Consider the following 11,935-nt stretch of genomic DNA (forward strand, 5'->3'; position numbering starts at 1 on the left):
AGCAAGGTGCCCAGTTTACTCTGTTGCTGCATACCCAGTTCCTCATCTGTGGAGCCTTGTCCAGAACCTAAGACGAATAACAAGCTCTGCCTATTTATTAAGGCGAACGTCTTACGTGCCCAATTAAACAAACATACCGTCGTCTTTGCTAAGCTTTTTTATGTGCCGTGAAAAAATAGTGCGCCGTTATAAAGAATACATCCATCCTTTAGCTTACCACATTTCAACAAGGTTATTCACAGTAACAGCTCTGTATCGTACCTCCGAGCAATTTATTTTTCTTTTTATCCCATAGTATTTATCACAATATATGGGAACATATACACAAGAACTATTTATTAATCGTCCCTCTTATAGCGAACGCGAAAAATTTTTCCTTAAATTCTGCAAACCAAAAATTGTAACAATGCGCATAAGTAATGTACGATAATGCACTCCAGGAAAAATCATCGTACGTATAAGGTTTGAAATGGTTTCGGCACGTTGCCGACTGGGAGCAATAGGTATAGTTGTCGTTTTTTTTCTTGCTGTGGCACATACTCACTGTAGCAATTGGCCAGAAATATACAGCTTGAATAGTCAGTCTGGCCACTGCCCAAAATACTTTAAACTACCAATTACTTGCGCGACTGCAGTTGAATGGTGTCTGACGCTACTCATCTGAACGTAGTGTGATGGGAGTAGAACAGGAACGCACGTGCCTCGCAGAACACTACGTTTCTGCCGTTATGCTTGTTAACGTAAGAAACGGCACTACGATTGTGCCGTTATGCTTGATACCCTAAGAAACTGTGTAAGACGAAGAAACAAAAGTGAAGAGAGGCAGACACGGTGTGCCCCTCTCATTTGGAGCCCACACATATAGTGTACAGTACAGAAACCGGGCAGCCTCAAGTTCCAGAGCTATAGTACTGAAAATATCCAGTTCGCGTCTTCAATCACTAGTAACGATGAAGCCAATGCATGTCCTGCAACTTCTAAAATTTCGATGCATGCTCTTCTCCGGAAGCACCTCTAGAAACTTCTCATCTCGATAAGGCTCAAAAGATTGTGTCTGGTTCTGCCCCTATATTTCTGTTTATACACTAAAACGACTATTCTTCAAAGTTGTCCGGATGTATGCCTTCATTGTAGATGCATTCCTTAAAGTTAGGTAATCGCCCATATTCCGTCGTGCTTTCGTTCAAATATCCACAGGGACTCTATTTACTGTCTCTAGTTTGCCAAATAATTGTTACCCTACCTTACACTTCTGGGCCTATTGCAGCCTAGGTGCGAAACATCCGATGAACTTTTACTTTGCGAGGCACTGTGGGATGGTAGTGGGGCAAACCTATAAGGTGACGCTTTTTTCTGTTGCGCTCCGCGTAGTTTCTTCTGAACGGTACCTCTGGCGAAGACTACAAAACAATACATATGCGCGTTCCAGTAACAGTAGTCTATGAAGATGCAGCCGGTTATAAAAGGAACTTGAGCGCATGCAGCGGCGCCATGTTCCCGTCCACACGCAGAAACGACCATGTGGTACCCCAAGAGAGACTCTGTTTTTGTAATGCGTTTCGACTGGAAGCAGAATGTCTTTTTCCCACATCTGGTGGCCCCAAAATACAACATACCATACTGTCATCAATGATCTGGAAGCCCTCACTGCTCTTTGCCGACACCGCAACAACTTTAAGAGAAACAGGTAATTAAGAACAGGTGATTAAGAAACAGAACTAGAAAGAGGTGATTAAGAACAAATAGCCGCTGTTTCAGAAACAGCAGCAGTGCCTCAAAATGAGTTGTACTCGCCCGAAGACTCTGCAAGGCGCCGCTAGGGACACAACGGCCATGGCCACACTGAAGCTCTGGCTGTGAGCGCATGGGATGCGGCCTTGGTAACGTCACCGCTAATGTCACCGTCGGTAACGTCGGTAATGTCGGTAACGTCACCTTTGAGGTTCATTGTATTGAAAAGGACCACCTGAGGCGCGGTTTGCCCAGGCTGAGGCTCAGTTTTCTCGTCCAAGTATTATCTCGACCCGGAGCCGCCAAGGTTACGTCGTCGAACGTCTGGCTGGCTACGCAGCTGGGCTCCGCGGCATCCTCAAAAAACCTCCGCTACTCAAAGTTACCCTGATTCGAAGAGGGAACTTATTCTACAGCTTCCACTTTCCGAAGATTGAGTCGACAACCTTGATGGCCGCAAGACACTGCAGTTATTGACGCAGATACGTGCCCTCGCTAACAACACTTGGGTCGACGGCTCCGCAAAACATTGTGGCTTCAGCTACCATTGTCACATGCCGCTACTAGTCTCAGGCTTCAGCCGAGTTGTCCGAGTCGTCGAGATTGTGAAACAGTCGTGGAAAGTTTCCTACCACAGCATCCAATTACCATTCATGCAATGTGCACGTCACTTGGCTGGGGCTGAAGAAGACAATTGTCTTTCGATGACATTTCAATGAGAAGATTCGCAGCTAGCTTTTGGGCTGATGAGTTTCCTGGCTGTTTCCAATAGGGAATTTTTTTCATTTCATTGAAGTACCATTATGCCAGTTCTATCGCGTTCTTTTAACGGTACAGCGTTAGGTCAACTGAATAGCAGCCTGTCATTGTTTGACGCGTTTGAATTCATAGTCTATAAATGACAACGTGATGACAAATGATGTAGGACTTGCGTGTAATAGTCCAGTTGGCTCTCCTTTCTACTAATATATTGAATGGCTTTTATTCCACCAGTCTAAGGCGCATTCAACATCAAAGTTTGTTTGGACTATACGAGAAATATTTACGGAACATTGCGAACAATGTCCATTCATTTGGCGGATCAAAGTTATTGATTGTCTCATGACAAACAATTAGTTAGGGGCGTTATCAACCAGTACGTGTACATGTTGTCCAGAAGGTAGATAGCTTTGTCATCATTATGAAGAAATGGCCGAACTCTTCAATAACGACCATTCAGAACAACTATTGTGTCATTGCATTGCGCCGTTCAATTGATTTGTGTCATCGACTTGCATATTCTGAAAGTGTCGTATCCGGATTTCGCCACAGCTACATTGCAACACGGTGTTATGATGTTTTGCGTTATCATTACTGTAGAACACTCCGTTACTATGAATCGTTATCTTAGACATGACTTCCACAGTGCGTATTTAGGCAGTGCGTGTTTACTCTTATGTGGAGTGAAGAAAGGGGTTGGGGGTGTGGCCTCTGGTGTAAGGTAATACACATTAACAGCTAAGTTAAAAGGCACTGCAAGCGTCCCCCGCTTTCTCATTAACCAACTATAAATCGCAGTAAGTTCCTTAATCGTTCTCTCTACGCTTGTGTTACTTAGTGGACTCCATTAATGTAGTTTAGCGAGTAAACGCGAAATAGATTTTTAGCACAAATTAGCAGAAACAATTTTGAATACAATTGTGAGGAAGTTTGATGAAATGTGAGCAGAATGTGGGCAAGTAAATACCGGTGAGTAGTAGTGTGTACAGATTGAGCAAACGTGGGTACTGTCAGTTAGCTGCGACCATTTGAAGAATTTCAGCGCGCCTAAAAACAAAAACGAGGAACAAATCTGCCGCCCGAAGACAGGCAGAAAAGCGCAATTTTTGCCTGAGGCTTCTAGAGCGCGATGCGCCCCACACTCCGGTGCTTTTTTCATGAGAACACGAAGATACGGCGGGCATAACGCGAGTCTTAACGTTCTATTTTGCTCTCTCACGTGTACGTGCATTCGCCCAGAGAGTCGCACCACAAAACCGCCCCGCGTCAGACGCTTTCTTGCCGTGCTACTCTCTCCTGATCTATATGCATGTAACTATTTCTAAAGAAAACACACTTAAAATTCTGCCTCTATTCATTTATCCGAGCCACAGGCTAGCTGAAGTGGCGCAGAAAATTCTGCCTCTATTCATTTATCCGAGCCACAGGCTAGCTGAAGTGGCGCAGTCGACACGATCAGGATTTGAGGCCACGCTAGGACGAATGAACGAAGAGATGAATGCCGCGACGGAGCGCACCTACACTTTGCGAGAGTGCACACAGATGAGAAGCACCGACAGACTGGGTCAATGGTGATACATCCAGTGCCGATTTCAACACGACGGTACGTCCTCTATTCAGCAAAAAACAGAAGTTGGTGAATGAACAATGATCATGAGGGCTCTCCTTCTTTGGCCGTAAGCACGACATCACCTCGCATACTCTAGAGCACACCGAATAATGTCGCCAGCACTCCGAACAAACAAATGGGCCAACGATACTTCAGGCTGCCTACTACGTCGAACGGCAGACGAACATGCCAGCGGCCCTGTTCGAGAGGTTGAGGCTGCGTCAAGAACGAGAACTTGTTTTGAGACAACTTGCGAGAGACGGCCACATGTTTCCCACGGCACCTTACAGAACAAGATCCGAACACAAACAGCATGCTCGACGGCACGCACATGAACAAGACGACGTGGGCAAACTGGTGTACTGCCTGCTCACCACACCTCGCCCACGTAATCGACACGATTAGGGAACCGCAAGTGAAGTTCACTGCATTTGTGACGAGATCAGGGGCACCCGCTGCTCTGCCACTGAGCCAGTCAACGAGTTATATCACCCGCGGCGAGTTCCTTCCAGCGACGAGCAACTAGGCGCACAACGTCCGCAGCGCGCACAAGCCAGAACGTAGTATGTTGCTGGCACCTAATCTTCCGGTCCAGACCTACACGAACAAAATACTCAGATCGCGGAAAGCAACGGAACTTGTACGTAAGACATTTTCGCGCCGTGCTGTCCCCGCCGCAGTCCACGCAATCAATGGCATCGCACCGGTATTGGTGAACCTGGCCACAGTGAGCCAGACGCACTGCTCACGAAACGCATCGTATGCGGCGAATGACAGCACAACAAGGTTTGGGGAGGTTTCAACGATAAACCGGACTCACAGCGCGCTAAACGTACCAGAGGTGGCGAACTACGTCCTACCCGGACCGATGGAGCTGACGATGGCGAACGAAACCCATTATGCACGGAACGCCACCAAGCTAGTACAAGAAAGAAATGCTATCCGCGGCATCTTCCGCTCGCGCTGGCGGATGCGGTGCAACCCTACCTGTACGTACCAGCTTTCCGGCACCCGCTGGTTCAGCCCAAATCACACGGACAGATGACATCACAATAGTGCAGGTAGGTCCATCAGCGAGCGCGCCGACCGGGCCAGCTCATGAGGCACATCCGGTCCCGAATTTACTAGATACCTGGCACCCGCTGCTCCGATCGAGACTCACCCGACAAACACCATTTCGCACGAGAGGAAGCAAAAGCGAGAAAACGAACTCGGAACGAATAGAACGCTTTCGAGCTTGCTTCCACAGGACACATACCCACCTCAGTATTTACGAAAGAACATGCAAACCATGAAAGATTTAGCCTCGAAACGGACACTGTAAGAACAATAATGACTGGACTCGATTGCCCTACCGATGCCACGCTTACAGCGCCAAGGACAGTGGGACCGAAAGGTATAAATGAACCACGCCCGCTTTACCACCACAACGGCTTCACTTCGGAGGCAACCGTTAAGAAGCGAGCATTAAGCGGCAAGAATTTGGACCGATCAGCCGAACGCCACGCCACTGCACACTAAACGAAAAGACAAGCTGCTCCCGCACCATACCCAATGCAGACCTCAATCAAAGCGACCTACTGAACACGCCGAAATATGCCATCCCCGCACACCGTAGCTTGCCACTGGACAAAATATATGCTTAAGCTCCCACATGCATCAAGCTCGTAAGAAGCTAGAACACAATTGTCGACTCAAAGGATGTGACTAACACAACGCCGTAAACACTGCAGAGTTTGTGGCCGACGAAGTGAATACCAAGTTACGCAAAAAAACAATTTACCATGTTCCCGTAAGGGGAACCCTGCGGAGGATGCTAAGCAGCAGTGGGAGTTGGTTGGTGTGTAAGCAGAGTTTAAGTAGAGTGGGTAGATTTGTAGTGCGGTGTTAGGATGTGAGGCGGAGAATAGAGAGACGCGCATGTCCAGTAGAGGTATGGACGGCGTAACAACAAGGGAAGGAACAGGCTCGACCATAAGCATCCTACGGGAAGATGGTGTAACCTTATTGGAGGGGAAGGGGGTGTTAGAGTGTAGAAGCACTAGAGAAGAAGAGAGAGAGAGAGAGAGAGATGTTGGAAGTGTTATGAGCATGTATTTATTTAGGCATTATCATGATCATGCTCAACGTAGGTGTCTTCGAGCTGTGGTTGGCGTTCCGCTTTGATTATGACCGCATTATTGTCTCTGAAATGTAAAGGCAAGGGCTGTTGTGGTGGATTAACCCTAAAGTTGCTGAAGATGAGTTCGAAGCACGTTCCACGGATGGTTGTGGGCTGAGCACTTGTAATCACGGCCCGCCGAGACTCGCCGGCGCACTGCGCCGCTGACGACGATGACAAGTCGAAGCCGCTTGAAACGTGCTCATCTCGTGCTGGCCCAGGAACACACCAGCAACGTTGTCGCTCCAGGAGCCGTTAAAGGTAAGACATCACCGGGCCGCCAGCAAGTCGAACATGCGCAGTGGGGGTGTGGACGGCACAACAACAAAAAGGTGGGGACATAGCCCCGACTATGAGAAGCTTCACATGTAAAAATCAAGCCGATTAAAAGTATACCGAACCTCATCGAGACAATTGCCCTCTTAACGAAGTTTCCTGTAACCGGAAAAACGAAAAACAAACGAAAGTGTCGAGACACTGAATAAGCGGACAATGATCTGGTTACAAACGGACATCAATCTAGGCGGACACTTATTTGTGCTTGAGAACAGAAAAAAACTTAAGGAGAAGCGTGCCAGCTAGCTCCGGCGATTCAGAGAATATCAGCGCCCTAATAAACGAAAGCGGAAGACGAAAGCTGCGTTCGAAGACACGCAGAAAACCGCAATTTAGGTCTACTGCCGTACCGAGTGCCTCCCAGCCCCCAGAGAGCACGACGCACCCCAGACTTCGTTATTTTATTTATGAGAACACAGAGAGACACTTGACGCAAAGCGAGTGTTTACGTTCTTTTTTGCTTCCTCACTGTACGTGCGTTTCCGCAGTGAGTCGTCCTATGACATTGAACCACTTGAGACGTTTTCTTCCCGTGCTTCGCTGTCTTGATATATATGCAATTTCGGATTTCGAACTGAAATAACCATTTATTTTTTTTATCTTTTAGCCTTTCACTTGAGCCACGACCGAGCTAACAGCACAGATAGTTTGAGTACTGATGAGTACAAATACAGTACTCTTGAAGACAGATTGAGTTCGGGTACTCATGTGTACAGATTGCCTTGTAATGACGACAGATTGAGTACTAATGAGTACAAAGTGAGTACTAGTACTCGTGAGTAAAGAGGAGTACATAGGCTCGCGAGAGTAAATTGAATATGAGTTGGTGACTACAGTATACGTATGAGTGCAGAAGAACTGAGTTGCGTACGAGTACTCTTTAGGACAAATGTGTTCGAGAACAAGTGAGTACGATTACAAATGAGTATGTGGTGATTGAATAGGAGTGATTCTGAAAACAGACGAGCTTTTTTGGTGTGAGTTTGAGTGAGTACAGCGTTAGGGAATAAAATTGTGATTGAGTTTGAGTGAGTTCTTTCTGTTTGGGCGAGCTATGGTGTAGAGAGCTAACCTGAACATCATTCAAATTACTTGAGAAGAAGCGGGACGTTTGTAGAAGTTTGAGGATAACAAATGTCCTTAAAAGGTGTTGATTTCTTCCCTCCTTGGATGATTTGACATTTATTAGTAACCAAATAAAGAAATGTGGAACTTCCTGTTGATAAATGTTAGTGAAGTGCTGGTAAACAAGCAATCGTGAAGTATTTTGAAAGATGATGGCGATAAGTTCGGTTAACTTTTGTATGTACCCCTTGTAGTATAAAAATAGCCAAACTAGCGCTGTATACCACTCCACTTCCCTGCATATTAGTTTCAAAGCGTTTTCGGTATGCGCCTATACGCCAGTCACTACGTTAAAGGGGTCGGGTGTTCGGTTGAACTGTAAAACGTGGCAATAACTGCTTAGCAACCAATTTAATTGTCAACCGCCAAAGGAAGAAGCTTCTCTGGAATGGAAGACGCCGTAGTGCCCAATATCATGAACAAATTACAGGATTACTTACGACACACAATCCTGCATAATTCCCCGACGAAGCAAAGCGGCGCAGACCTACTTCCCATTTTTTTTTCGAAGTATTCGGGATGCGTTATCATCTCGTCTTGCACAGCTATTATGTTCGACAGGCCGGATTTGGCCGCCTTCAGCTCAACTCTGCTGTACAATAAAATGTTTTTTTAAGGTATCTCACTTTAATAATATAAATGCAGTATTTTTACAGCAGGGCAGTGCGCAATGCTCTCATTGTTGCTTAGATAAAAAAATTAGCATTGGCTTAGCCCGGCTATGCCAGGATATACGTAGCGTGAGCTAGGGATCAGCACCCGTACTCCAATAGGATTGGATTTCAATCAAACACAATCCACTTTATACCAATCCAATCCAATTGGATGCAATCTAAATCAATGCAATCGAAGCCAATTCAATACAATCCAATCAAGTCCAATCCAATCCAAGCCAATCCGATCCGATCCAAACCAATCCAATGCTTTACGCGCGCAGAACGGCCCTTCATGGCATACGCGAAACCGCTCAACCTCGGCCAGTGTAGCTTCCGCTACAAAAACGTTTGTGATTGTGCGGCGTAACATAACACGCACATGAAGTCACCAGCTGTACTTGATTTGCACTGCTTTAAGCATCCTCACGTTTTCCGGATCAGAGCTGCGGATAAGTGCAGAGGTTTCCCGTAGTGCACGCGTGCACCGAAATGCCAACTAAAGTGACGCTATTTTGTGCCACACGATTCAAAACAAAATAAAAGTGTAAGCTACGGACTGGAATGCTTGGGAACACCGAGTAACGGAAATTATGAGAGTTGCAGATGCAGCTTTGGATAAGGTGTTGTACGGTGACAGCGTTAAACTAAAACGAGCACTGAGCGGCGTTTTATTCGGCATTACTGCTTTCGTATTGGGAACTTTTAGGAAGTGCTTAGTAGTTCTCGCATTTTTCGCATGCACGTAAAGCATACATATTTATTTAGAAAACTGTAAAACCATGTCACGATTCGAAATATATTTCGTTGCAAAAAGGAAACTTTGTGGTACCGAGCAGTGGAGTTAGTCCTTGTTGGCAGTTATTGTTGGGACACAATCAGTATTAAACGGTAATGAAATATCAAAAGTTCTGCTCTGCTTTCTGTCATGATGTTTACGTATGGATATACATGGTTATGCGAAATGTTATGGCTCGCGTTTTATTATTCACCTGCTCACTTTTTTGTTTAGGGGAGTCTTCTAATGCCTGCGCCATGTGGGTAAGGGAAGATGTCAGGGAGAAGCCGCCGAAGTGTTGCCTTTTCATTTACTACAAATTGTGCCCATACTACGGCTATGCTGTAAAACCGTACGACCGAGGAGTCTGCCCGACAAAGAGATCCCACAAGGAATCACTGCCGTCCCCCGTTCTGCACACTTGATTAGCCCTGAAAGAAGAGTATACTGAAAAGCATCTAAATATAGCAGTATTGGTAATGTGGGAGAAATATTTCTGAAATAAAAATTATTGGTACCGAGAAACATGTGTTGGCCCTTTCAACGGCGCTTGTTGGACTCGCTTATTCCGCGAACAGCACTTGCCATAAACCAGTCAGCCAGCACGCAAGAGAAACCACGCGGACAGTCTGAATACACCAAGAAAATGTCAACCATCCACCATCTCCCAATGTTCCGCAGGAACCTTTCCGTCTTTGCGCCGGCACATATTTAGGTACCAGAAAATACATATAAATACCGGAAATAAACCACAATGCAGTAACAGTTATAGCGACAGAAATGGTGTGCGTGTTTTGCTACTAACAAACCTTCTTCATTCGTACGCAGATATGGTAGCGAGGATTGATTTGATTGATTGTAGGGTTTAACGCGCCGACGCAACACAGGTGATGAGGCGCGCCGTAGTGGAGGGCTCCGGATTAATTTTGACCATCTGGGATCTTTATCGTGCGCCGAAATCTCGTACACACGGGTGTTCTTGCTTTTCGCCTCCTACAGAAAAAGCGGCCGCCGCGGCCGGGAATCGAACCCGCTATGGTAGCGAGGAACCTTACAGTTTTGAAACACGTCAATGGGTTAGCCTTTATTGTTAAGCACAAGTTTGATTACGTCAATGGGGATATGTTATGGTAGCGTATTGTCACGTGACAACGCAGGGATGGGACGTTGGAAGGAAGGTGTCCAAACAAAATAAATACCTTAGTCAACCGCCCAATGGAAGTTTTATCAACCCAGGCTTTCCAGCCTAAACACCGACTTCGTCTGCTCTTCTTTTTGTCGTTCATCCATCAGCATCCCTCAACAGCAGCACCTGCCCAGCTCGGAAGAGATGGGACTAACTTAATAAACCGCTACCTTTAGGGTAGAAGGTTGGGCTACTTGGTTATCTGACAGCCTTTTACTAGCAGAAAACAGACGCGAACGTCAGCGTATCTTTTCGTCAGCGTATGTTTTTTCTTTAGTAAAATGCCGCTATCTTCAGTGTCAGTTTCTAGGGAAGCTGGCCAAAGGCCGTGACACAAGTCCCCGGCCACAGAAGAACCGCCTGTATCATATGAGAGAGAAGTAACAGTAGGTTAATCCCATGTGTGGTTACGTCTTGGGGCTAATCACATGAACGATCTGGGGTGCCGAGTTGACAGACAATCTCGGAGGCACCAGAGACACAATTTTGTAGATGAAGGTGTAACGCATGCTCGGTGCGTTAACGGCCACTGAAGGCAGACATGAACTTCTGAGACCGTCAAACGCGGAGGGAAAGGATCCAAAAAGAACTAAGGAGCCCTTAGCAAAGTTTTGGGAATGGTGGTGCTCCTCAAATCGGGACCTCTAACCTACTCGTGAGGCCCATAGCTTTTCGAGGGCAACCTGGCGAGCCAGGGCAGAATAGGCAATGTAGTGCATGCATGCTGAGTGATCTGCTGAGTCGAAGCAGTAAACATGCTGTGGAACGCTAAATGGAGTTCAGGGCCACGAGTAGGATGAACAGAATATATCCAGCACTTCTGTGCCGGGAGGAATTATTTACAAATGTGACCAAGCTAGTCTAACATCCCAATACTAATGGTCTTTTGGGACGTACACTGCAACCTTGTCAGTAAGGGTTTTATTGCGCCGCTCACCAAGGCCTCTAGCAGCATTGACGACCCGTAAACTACCAAGCACCACTGTGAGGCTCACCCCGCGAGCTTCGTGGCGCGAGTGGTCAACGCTCCCAGGAACTCTGAGCGTTCACCCAGGCACAGCTGCCGCAGGCGCGTCTGCTGCTGATTTGTGTTCTAAATGTATGTGTGTTTCTAAGGTTTGGCGTTTTATAGGCTGGTGCTGCCACATATATAGTAACCACGGACATTGGACATGGCTTACGACAATAACAGCGCCTTGGATTCCCAGCTCGGAGCAACCGCTGCAGAAGACAGCCATGGAACATCCTCCGCCACACAGGGTGACGTGGCTGAACTTTCGCTGCAGCTTCCAAGGTACTGGCCTGAGGACCCACACTTCTGGCTCGCCCAAGTAAACAGGCGGTTTCGCCATAGCTCGCATAAAATCTCAAAGCCGAAACTTCAATCACCTCGTGTCTGCGCTGCCTCCCGAGATCCGAACTCAGCTTCGCAACCTGATTGCTTCACCACCGGCGACCGCCCTCTTTGATACCCAAACGAGTGAACTAATCAAGCGGGCGAAAATGTAGGAACAGTTACACTTGCAGCTTTTCCAACTTGGTGATCGCAAGCCCTCAGAGCTACTTCGTTCTTTTCAACAGCCATTCGAAGAAAAGG

Source organism: Haemaphysalis longicornis, unplaced genomic scaffold (assembly GCF_048455015.1).
Source record: "Haemaphysalis longicornis isolate Haplotype H1 unplaced genomic scaffold, Haemaphysalis longicornis Haplotype H1 scaffold_13, whole genome shotgun sequence".
NCBI classification, from domain to species: Eukaryota; Metazoa; Arthropoda; class Arachnida; order Ixodida; family Ixodidae; genus Haemaphysalis; species Haemaphysalis longicornis.